We start from the raw sequence: 13,111 nt of genomic DNA on the forward strand, positions 1-13,111 counted from the left end.
AGTGATGGCCAGGAAACCAACTAACCTGACCCAGCTTGAGTCTTTTGCAATGGAAGAATGGGCCAAAATCCCACAGGAAACGTGTAGTAAGCTTGTGGACACCTATAAGAACCGACTAGAAGCAGTCATAAAGAACAAAGGCTATGCTATTGACTATTGAAGAAAGAAAATGGACACTGTAAACCTAGGGTATGAATAATTTTGAACATGACTTTTCTTAAAGATCTGTGAATAAAATACCCCTGAAACTGAATATTTTTTAATTTGCCTATTGCTGTTATTCTTTCACCTGTTGGTTGCACATAAATCATAAACAAACTTAACAAAATGCTTTCATTTCATCACAACAATGAATTATGTCAAAAATCAACGAGGGTATGAATAATTTTGAGGCCAACTGTATATACATATATATACATTTTATTTGTTTTATATATATATATATATATATATATATATATATATATATATATATATATATATATATTGTTTTATATATATACTAGCAAAAGTACCCGTCGTTGACTGGGTTCAAAAACAGCCTTCATAAAATGAACTCTGATTTATGAAAGTATGATGGGTTATGAAAAGGAAGGGTTGTAAAGAGATAGCTTCGAATTTGGGGGTATCAAAACCAAAGCAAAATATGATGAAAGTAAAAATAAAATAGATAAACCCCATAAGTTATTATACCATACCTGTTCACGCTGAAACACTTATCACAATATTCTGTGGATCTATATTAAAAAACCTTGTTAAACTTTGTGGCATATTTCCATTCTATGGAGGTCAGGCGCGAACGAACACCCCATAATTTTATTATACCATATTTCTTCAAACTGAAACATAATTATCAAAGTATACTTACGCAGATATATATGAAAAGTCTTTATTAAAGTTTGTGCCTATTTACATTCTATGGTGGCCAGGCGCGAACGCAGACGCCACAATTTTATTATACCATCCCTATTTAAGTTAAAACATACTTATCAAAGTATTCTTATGTACATCGATATCAAAAACACTTGTAAACAGCTTTTTTTTTTTTTAATTTTTACATTTTTTATTTCCATACTTTGTGGACCATGCGCGTGCGCAGACCCCACAATTTTAATGAATCATCATTATGCCAGATCAAACATACCCATTCCTGTGTCTCGATACATCTTCTATCATTATATGTGATCAGTTTTCTATAATATTCAACCATATAGGATCCTATTCGTGACCAGACACACACACACAGACGTTCAGCTTTATATTATAGAAGATATATATATATATATATATATATATATATATATATATATATATATATATATATATATATGTATATATATATATATACACATACAATTTCTTATTTAAATTATTTAACAATCAATATATTACAATTTATGTTATACTAGTATGTGTCTTCCATCACAAATTGTGAAAGAAAATTATACTTTGTTCGTATTCGCATTTGCTATTTATTTAAATCCAGGGTGGATCGATAAAATTGTCGCCCTAAAGAAAAACAACACTACAGCTTTATTTTAATATCTTTTATTGAAAATGTCAATTCAGGTAACTTGATTATGTAGTAGAGTTGACATCTCTTAAATGTATCCACCTTCAGCATCAATCACCGCCTCGAGACAGGTCCAGAATTTAGAGCATGCCTTTTTCACAAGCGGGAGCTCGGCGAATACTCGGTGGATGGTGGCGATCAGGCTTGCTTTAGTGTTGTGGAAGGTCATGTTGGTGATGTTCTCGACGTATGACCAACCGAAGTAGTCCAGCGGATGTAAGTCGAGGGAGAGGAGGGGTGGCTAATTAGAGAAAAGTACAAAGTCGCATCACTCTTTCTGAGGCCAAGCCTGGAGTTCTTTGGACTTGTGGACCGGTACCGAGTTTTGTTGCCACACCCATGGTCTGCCAGCGGCAACCTGATTGCACCAGGAGATCACCACACTCTTCAGCACATTCAGGTATACTTTACTGTTGACTTTTAAACCGACTTCAAAGATGTGAGGTGACATGATACACCAAAGACTATGACTGTGGTCGGCAACTTCGTTGAACTGTTCCCTCACGCGTTGAACCGTCCAGATTTGCATTTTGACGGTGCTGGCCATGATCCTGTTGTCATAACTTGGATTGGTAGAGAGCATGAGTTGTACAGCTCGTTATTACATTGTGTCACTTTCCGACATAATAGGAGGCTCCTATCGCTCTTGGGTTTTATACACAACTGGCCAGTTCGTAGATAGTCTGCAACAACAAAAAAGAAGACTGGTTTTCATCAAACGAGAATGGAATAATATCGTCTTTTCTTGGGCGACAATTTTATCATTCCACCCTGTACATCACAAAAGTATTTATATAAAATTCATAGAATTGCATCATCAATTAATTTTTTAAATAAAATCATTATTATTATTTCTTATGACCTAAAAAACACACCCAACGTTGATCTATTTTTTAATGTTAGATTTCTTATCGAATTCATTTCAGGTGGCAGGGTAAATAGATGTTTGTATGACTTGCTATTTTCTTTCACACATGAAATAGTTTTATTCGCTAACTTCTGCCTTGCGAGATCGAAGTAAATTTATTGATGTACATACAAACAAATACATATGGATCTTTATCATAGAGTGAAGGATTGTAATTTTTGTACAGTCCAAAATGTGCGTTCCGATTCGGCAGACAAAGAGATAATTCTCGGTGTGTTTCATTGCGCCTTTTCTGTGTATGAATAACGCAAAGCGTTGGCATAATGGGCAGAACAAAACGGTTGGCAAGAAGAGCCATAAACAAACGCCATTCCAAGACTCCAAGCCAATTAATTCTATTATCATTGTTGTTGTTGTTGTTGTTGTTGTTGTTGTTCATTCATGATGATGATTATTGTTGGCAGCCGTTTTCCTAACATCTTTCTATTAGGAATTCTTTCTAGAAGGATATTGGGTACTTACGGGAGGGACCACGTGAAGGTTACCAACGTTTTTAAGTGAAAGTGTTTTTGCAGGTTGTTAGAAAGGCTCACACCTCTGGGAAGATAGCCACGCATGAATGTTGTGCCGGCCCCACTTGGTATTTGATATTAGACGAGAAAGAAATGGAAGAAAGTCTTGCTGAGTTCACTGCTTAATGACTGTGCATTAGTATCAAACTATTCTTGATACCTAGTTATTCTACGTACCCATGTGTGGGCCTAATAAAAATAAACAAACCAATCTTTTGGTAAAAAAAAGTACATGGAAGGGGTTGACTTAAATATAAATAATAAATTTGTCAAAGTTAAAAAGCCATAGAAAGTTGAAGAGAAAAAAAAAACAACTGCCGTTATTGCTGTTTCTTTGTTTGTTTGTTTAATTGTTTAATTGTATAATACCATTAATTTATTGTTGATATTCTTTTTCCCAATATCATTTAAAATTAAAAGGGAAAGCAACTATATAAAACAGTTCTAATAATTAAATGAAGAGCTCTAATAAAGGGAGATTACTGTAAAATATTACCATTTTTATTTTATTTTTTTTGTGTGTATTTTGTTAGAAAGGGTCTAATAAAAAAATTAACAAACAAATCTTTCGGTAAAAAAAAGTACATGTAAAGGGTTGACCTAAACATAAATAATAAATTTGTGAAAGTTAAAAATCCATATAAAGTTGAAGAGAAAAAAAAACTGCTGTTATTGTTGTTTGTTTGTTTGTTGAATTGTCGAGCATCGTTCATGATGATGTTTTGCTGATATTTTTTTCGCCAATATCATTCTATTAGGAATTCTTTCTACGATACGGGAGGGACCACGTGAACGTTGCCAACGTTCCTAAGTGCAAGTGTTCCTGTAAAATTCGAACTTGCCACACACTGGTTGTCAACCCGAATTGTTAACCACTGAGACAATATCACCTCCTGTTGTTGTTGTTGTTGTTGTTGTTGTTGTTGTTGTTGTTAGGTGTAACACTGTTTTCCCCTTTTTATACCCCAAACAAATCATATTGCCACTTGGAATATAAGAGGTCACTATTCTGCATTATGTTTAACAGGGAACTGTGGGGAGTTCAGCAGTCTATCTATTACATATAAACTTCTGCGGGTTAGTGCAGTCAATGAAGCAGGAAACAGGAAGGGATTTCCAAAGTCTAACATTCCGATAGAAGAAACTATCAAAGTAGAAGGCTTTCCGGCGTCTAGGGACCTCGACAGTGAATGGGGTGTGATTTTGCTGCTTGTCGGGTGAGTCGGGAGATGGTGCGCGCGTGTGAATGGGTGTGAAGATAAAGACAAAAATATATAAAATGAAAGCATAATTATAGAAAGAAGCCAGGGAAAGTTAGACAAAGAGAGAGGGGGATATGAGTAAGTTATACGATGTTGCGGCAAGTTACAGCCCAACTTGGTCATTCAATTATCACCACAGACGCTAGAAAAATAGAATTTGGTAAGACATTTAAAAGAATATCTTGCAGGCCAATAGTTTTCAGTTAGATATTAGTTATTATCGATCTACTAATCCTTCTGATTGACAATATATATGTCATTTCGACAGTCCGTCTTCTAAATAACATAGTATGTATTGTATCAATCGCTTTATTGCAGATTAGTAAAATATCAATATTTTACTAAATATATGTCACAACAAAATGAAAATTATATCACCAAACGACTGCTCAACATAACCTGTATTCAGTATCTGGTATTGATTTGGTATCGAAATCGGGTCTGAATTATTCAGCTCTGATGCCGATTATTGATAATTTGAAAAACTGATATTCCGATTAATCGTCCCACCACTAATATAAACCATAAAAAAAACTGACCAATTAGAATATGTGAAACGTTTAGACTCCAGAAATTCGGTGGTTTGGAATTGAGCGGTATTATCGTGATTAAGAAATTTATTGTGTTTATCAAACAAAATGAAATTAAATGGCTTCTCGCTGTTATTTCTTTGCGGCACATCAGTAATCATTTGGGTTTAGAACTACTATACTGGACACTGTCTTCGAGGGTTTTCGGTCTCTCTGTACAAGGGTTTGTCAGGAAAACCTGAGCTGATGATACGTTTGACTAAATATTCAAAATAACATAGTATTCAAAATCCAAGATTCCTTCGGCGCAGCTTTACACTGGCTCATTCAAAGAATGGTACGCTTTCTACCAGTAATGTTGCCTCAAGTAATAGCACAGCTGGATACTCCACTAGACGAAATGATTTCTGGTCCTGGAATACACTAACACTAAAAGACTACAACACATGTAAAATGCGGCCGTAGCCGAGATTGAACTCACTACACGAGTTTGTAGTGTAATTCAAATCTTGTCCGTAGCTGAATATTTAATGCTTCGCTAGGGCTATCGAGGGTATTTTTTTTATCGTAACGCGATCACTAGACGGGTTGCCTACCACGACTTAAGAGACGCCCATCTACCCTCGAGAGAAGGATATATATATATATATATATATATATATATATATATATATATATATATATATATGATAATAATAATAATAATAATAATAATAATAATAATAATATGAGAATAATAATATTTCTCCTAACAGCCATCCTAACACTAACAACACTCATTATCCCCTCCAAAATAGTCCTCATACAGACATTGTCCCACCATTTGTTGAACATTATGAACAAAATTCAAACTATTTAACTAATACAAATCAGCAAATTAATATTAATACCAGACCTCGAGCTTTTAATAAAGTACATACATATATCGGCGCTACTTCAACATTAATTAAGAAAAGAATATCAAACCACATTTCTTCTTTTAACAACCATAATTCTAATAATAAACAAACAACTTCTCTAACCACTTTAATTAAAAAACTTAACTCTAACAATACTCCCTTCTCAATCAAATGGACTATTATTAAAAAAAAGCTAAGTCTTATACTCTGCACAACCGAAGCTATAACTATAATTACTTCCCCTCAAAGTAACAATATAATAAATTCTAAAAATGAACTGATCTCTTTCTGTAAACATAAGTCCAAATTTAATTATGGCAATTTTGAAATTACATAGTTATTACTTTTACCCTTTATATAGATATAAAATATTTTTTCTTTAACTTTATCGTTTTTCGACATACTTCTTAATACTTTATAATTTAATAATCCTTTATTTTAATTCTTTATCTCTTCTTTGCATGGCCGGTTTTTTATCTGTATTTTCAGGTTTATTCTTTAAACTTTCCTATCTATCTAATATATCAATCTATCCACACTTTCATATCTTGTATGTATATTTACTTAAATTCTACTATATGATTTTACTTTTTTTTCCTGAAATTGCAGATACCGGCCATCTTCTCCCCTTAAATAATTTTTTTTTATTCTTATTTTATTTTATTTTATATTATATATTATATTTTATATTTTATTTTTTATCATATTTTATTTTTTATTTTTTTATTTATTTATTTATTCTTTACTTTCTATTCATTTATTATATATTTATTTATTTTTATTTTCCTTTTAGTGTCGTTTAACAACTCTTGCTGACATTTTTTTAAGTGATGACCTGTACATTTCAGTTGACCTATATTATTTTGCCCTATATATATTTTCGCGCCTGTAACATTTCCTGTCTGGGTCATTTTGACTTTTGTTTCCCTTTATTTTATATTTTATATTTAACTTTATCATTTTTTTTCTTTCTCTTCCCAGATCTTTTTTATTTATAGTTATGTCTCGGAAGTAGAATGAAAAGCACATCTTATTTTTCTTTTATTAATATTATTTTTTTTTTCCTTGTACACATTTTTGTGAATTATTCCATGGATTTCTGCCTTTGGATTATTATGGACCATCTTCTTCCAATTACGGGATTTCCTTGGATTTTACTTGTACAAATGGAAATTCTCTTAACTTTCTTGAAGTTTTACATTTGGATTTTTACTCTTTGGGGAACTTTGAATTTTTTCTCCCGCTTTTTTTTTCTCCCTCGTTGTGCCAACATTTTTAATCGTTTTTTAAACGTAAATAAATTTAATTAATGTCCCCGTACGTTGGCACATTAAATAAGTTCCCCAATAGAACTCTTTATTTTCGTCACAATACTACTTAGATTGCTATCGATTTACTCCTGAAGAGATGATAGCCGAAAGAGCTCTCGAGAAACTTCCGCCTACTATTTTATTTAAAACCATATACAAATTCTGTACCTCTATACATTTATTTAAATATATATATATGTGTGTGTGTGTGTGTGTGTGTGTGTGTGTGTGTGTGTGTGTGTGTGTGTGTGTGTGTGTGTGTGTGTGTGTGTGTAAAAAAATGTATAAAAAAGAAAAACTTTTTTACAAGTACATATTTTCGCCCGATCCTTCGGTCTTCATCAGTGTGGTCATTATATATATATATATATATATATATATATATATATATATATATATATATATATATATATATATATATATATTACTATAATCATTTTATTAATACCTACAGACACTAGTGTTTCAGCTTTTCGGGAATCATCAGCGCATAGTGGGAACATTTGAACCCAGCCATGAATCCAACCATGACTCGATCAGCAAAGAACAAACCGCTCGGCCAACGTTAACCGCGGCGAAAATATAGTTGAATTAATATTATATAAATCGTAAATGCCATTCAAGAAGACCGAGAGTGATCATATAAGCTTAACATAATCACGATCTGCGCACGTGGGCACGCGTATAAGGTTAAAATCAAACTGTTCCTTATTTAATCGAATTTTCTTCAACTATCGATTGTCAATACATATCGGAGGAATTCCATTAAAACTTCTCTAAGAACACTCCTAGACATATATATATATATATATACATATATATATATATATATATATATATATATATATATATATATATATATATATATATATATATTATGAGGTAATTCATTCCTTGTGGACTCTGAAACGGCTTGGCGGAATTTTTTTTTTTTTTTTAAATTTCACACAGATGTATCTGGGGTGTTCTTAGATAGGATATGTATTGGAATTCTACCGATAAATATGGGAAATCGATAATCGAAAAAATCCGATTAAAGAAAGAACAGTCTGATTTTAACCTTCTACAGCCTAACATAACTTGTGTATTTGACAAGTTTTATCATTGCACAAGTGGAAGGGTTCGTCATATAAAATCAGCAATCTGTTCGTTCATAAGACAGGGGTGCGTTTGAAATGGATGTTTCTGTTGAGAGCACAACTGACTGATGATGCTTGATTTTTGCGCCTTTAAATTTAATTCAAGCCGTTATATAAAAATAATGTTATAAAATCAACAGTCGGCTCTCTGCGGGGAGGCATGTGAAGCTACCTCCCATTGCACCGCGGTGGGTCCCCGACTAGAGCAAGCAATCAATCGATTTGATTGAAAAATAGGAGATTTTACTGATTTCAGTGACAATAAAAGTATTGGGAAGGTGAAACATTCAACCCCAATATAACGTCTGGTGTCCGTGCTATTATACACACGCGCACGCACACACACATACACACACGCATATATATATATATATATATATATATATATATATATACGTTTTATTTTTTATTACCGTATCTTTCTGTTAAGTTACATTATTGTTTCAGCTACCCGGCCGTTTTTCTGAGTCTGTGGAAGCTACAGACGGCCAAAAAACGGCCGGGTAGCTGAATATTAATTACCATTTCCACTATATATATATATATATATATATATATATATATACCGTCCACATACAGTACTGCTTCGTTATATCACAGCTCATTAGTGCGACGAGACAGGCAATGACGTAGATTTCGTCAACCCATCAGTTCATAGGATGGAGATTAATGAGACAAAAAAAAAAAAGAAACAAACACATGGAACACGCCGGTGTACTAAAATGAATAGGGAACCTGAAGAAAATCACTATAATATCAATAAGTGTAGAAGCAGTGGAAACAATTCCTAAGAAACTTGGAAACGTTAGAAGAAATTCTAATCAAACAGAATATCGAGATTATACAACAAACGGAAATCATGAAAATAGAAGAAATCCTCGACTGCAGAAACCAACCTACATAAGGTACGAACACGCCAGTTGAAAACATAAAAAGAATGTCACACGAAGTCAAGGTAATTGAAAGCATAAATTCCATAAACTGTCCCGAGAAAACACACACATATATGGCGGTACCGGTCTCGGTTATCATCAAACAAAATTACTGTGAACGGTAAAGCAGGGGGAAAAGATCGAGGAGGATAAGCACCAACCAGACCGCTTCTCGAAGGGTGTAGACGATACAGGTTTTTTTAGAGGTTTATTACCGCCTAAATTCTAGAGAAAGCCAATGGTCGTTGCCAGCTATAAATAAAACGTAAGTGGCTGCTGTGATAACGTAAAAATAATTTGCAAGAGTTATTGATAGAACTGGAGAGTGCTGGAAATCTGGAGAAATTTGTTGTCGCTCAAACTTGATAAAACCACTGGTTATTGTTAGTGAGCACTCATTGGTAATGACTTGTTTTAAAACTCCAAGTGAGTGAATAATATATAATAGATTGGAAGGATAGGGACGGCGAGCGCAACAGAATGCAAACTTGTTTTAGCAGTAGTAGTAGTAAAACGAGATGGTGCTGGTGATTTTAAAGATGGAAGACGTTTCTCTGAAAATAAACCAAAGAAATGCTGTTGGGAAATAAATCGGATGTTATAAAAGAAGACCAAAAACAAATTGTTGTTTTTTTTTTTTTTTGTTTTATCTTGTTTTTTTCTTTTTCTTTTTCTTTTTTTTTTTGTATTTTTTTTTGTTTTGTTTTTTGTTTTATCTTGCTTTTTTCTTTTTTTCACTCTTTTTTGTTAGTTTTTCTTTTTTGTTTTGGTTTTTTCTTGTAAGTGAAGAATTCGAAAAAGGGGGTGTTGCGAAAACAATTGGCAGTCATTATATTTCCTTGCCGAGAAGAAGGAGATGGAGCTAAAAAAAATGAGTTCATAAAGACAAAAATTAGAGCCTTTTATTCAGATCAAAAAAAAAAAAAAAAAAAACGAGAGAAAGAACGCAAATAAAAAAAAACAAAAGAAATAAATTTGGAATCGTAATCAATCCTTTTCCCGTGATGCTTTGCGCCTGCTTCGTTTTACTTATGTCAGACACAAAAACATTGAACCGTTGACGTCATCGTTGTTCATAATGAATGTATGCACACGGAGGGGGAGAAAATATCGACAAATATTAAATTTGCAGATGGTGAAAATCTATTTTTTTGTTTTTTTTTTAACTTGACTCCACTGATATACAACCATGTACAAAATACATATGCGTATTGACACACACATACAAGCATATATATATATATATATATATATATATATATATATATATATATATATATATATATATATATATATATATATATATATATATATATATATAAACTTTTTAGGATATAGGAATCGGTATTGGAATCGGAAAATTTTGGGCCATTTTCCGATACCAAAAAATATTCTATTTTGTACGTTTATTTTTGTTTAAAACATTTTCAGTTTTTTTTTTTTTTTTTTTTTTTTTTACAAACAAGTCACCACTTATCAAGGCCCGAAGACCACTCGAGGATAAGGGTTAATGAGTGTATAGTGACCAAGGGAATCATGTCGTAGTCATCGTTAGTAGTGGAAATTTGGTAAATTGGATTACTTAAGAGGATGGTTCATCAAAAGTTTGTTCACGTTGGACTTGAAAACAACAATATTGTGGTCAGTTGGAAAGCAGGAAAGCGGAACAAAGTTCCACAGGCGTGCAGTTCTAAGAATGAAGCTTTGTTTGTGGAATCTATATTCGAGTGTTTGTCGTGAAAGTCAGGACAGGAGGGGATCATAGATTGGCACTTGCCATGAAAATAACGAAAAGGCAGAAACAGGCTCGTAACGTCACTTCTGTGGAAAAGAGGTTGCAGGAAAGGCAAGAGGGTATCCCCCTACGAGGCTACGAAGTCTATTTTGAACTCTATCAAGGCAGGATAAGCTGCTTCTAGCAGTTCCTACTCAGATGCGGCAACAGTACTCCATCTTTGGGCGTACTTGGCTTTTATACAGGTAGAGAATTGTTGGTACTAATGATAAAATGATTAATATTTATTCCCAGCCCCACCACTATAACAAATGTATTTCCATTTTTGCGAAAATATATGCAAATATGTGGATTTTTAAAGTAATAAAAAAAGAACTATTGACTTAGAGATTTTAATAGAATCGTAATCGATAATTTTATCGAAATCAGCGAAATATTAGAATCGTCCCATCACTAATATGTGTATGCATATATATTCATATGTGTGTGTGTGTGTGTGTGTGAGTGAGTGAGTGTGTGTGTGTGTGTGCGTGCGCGCCCCTGAGGAAGATTTTCTAGATTGCTTGAAGCATTCTGCGTAGTGTGCAAGGGATTGTGTCTGAAGGTTATGACAATGCCATTTATAAAAACATCGTTGGACACTAGACAAAATAAACAATAAATGACAATATTGGAAGATTTTCGATTATCTATAATATAACGAGCACCTATCTGTGTGTATGTTGGTATGTCAGTTATATATATATATATATATATATATATATATATATATATATATATATATATATATATATATATATATATATAACTGACATACCATAAGCAATATGTTTTATGTAACTTACCTATGTACTACTAAAATTTTTAGTATATTGTTTAACTTCTAATCGTGTTACCGCGCGCACTTTTCATCTATACACGAATGTTTAGATGATGGGGGAAAATAAAAAATACGAACAATGGAGGAATGATAAGAAAAGCGGTGATAAATGATAAGAAAAGCGATGGATAAATTGAATGATATAAATAATTAAATGGAAAGGGGGGGATGGAGAAGAAGTGTCTATCATGACATCACAATATCATGATAGACACTTTCCCTCATGCTTCTTTTCGAGAATTCTTGGACTTTCTGAAACTAGAACATGTTTAAAAAAAAAATTTTTTCTATTCGTCCAGTTGAAATATGGATCCCTTACTTTTAAGGAATGGCGCCATACTGTTGAAAAGTGTAAAAGTTGCCCAGTTTCTTTTTCTTGTGAATTTTAGATCGGACAAAAAATATGAATTTACTTTTGTAGTTTCAGAGGAAACGATTTTAAAATAATTTAAAAATATACAGTAGAACCCCTGGATACAGCAATTAATCTGTTCCGAGGTTGGGATCATAGGGTGAAATCGACGTATGGCGAGGCGCAAGCAAATTTTTATACAGTACATATTAAAAAGTAGTAACAAAATACAGTACAGTATATAATACACATGTATATAATCAAATAACATTATAAGTAACACCGTAAGGCGGGGCAAATACCGTAACCAGGAGCCGAGAAAACATGATATTCCACATCGTAACCTGAAAAAAACGTCTCCTAGGGCCACCGTATCTCGGGGTTCTACTGTCTACCATATAAAAATCGCCGAACATAAAAATATAGTGTTCTAGGAACCTCCATTGCATATATTTTGGAAAAACATCTGGAAAACCTATGGAGCTAATCTGTGTTTGAGATTACCAAAAATTGATTATATAGTCAAACGGATGTCACTTTTTCGTTTCATGTTACTTCAAACAAAGTTCGCAAAAATCAAGGGTCATCAGTTAAGTATAGAAGTTTGTAGTAGGGAAAGCAGCAGCATAAAGATATACAAATGACTAAACCAGCTGCCCAAGTGACGTCACAATAGAGTTCAAAGGACGTTTGACCGGAGAAGCAATGATGTTCGAAGAATCAGTGGTGTTCGGAGGAGTGGTGTTCGAGACATGATGAGAGAAGCACGTGTTCGAGAAACGTGGGTGGCGTCACAGTAGAGAGGGAAAGTCACACGCGGTCGGAGAAGTAGAAATGAACTGTTTAACTATTTAGAATTAAACGCGTTGTTGGAAATACCAAATATAAAAGCATTTGTTAAAAAAGAAAATTTTTTTGTTTTTGCTTTTGTTTTTTTTCTGACCTCTGTTTCTTTGATATAACAACTACATTACGGTATCAGGTGTGTTTCGTCAATCAATGAGATACATAAATATTTGAATATTACATTAAATCTCCTTTACGTCTCATTTGTTGAGT

This window comes from Euprymna scolopes, chromosome 15, assembly GCF_053919585.1.
Source record: "Euprymna scolopes isolate OS-2025 chromosome 15, ASM5391958v1, whole genome shotgun sequence".
NCBI classification, from domain to species: Eukaryota; Metazoa; Mollusca; class Cephalopoda; order Sepiida; family Sepiolidae; genus Euprymna; species Euprymna scolopes.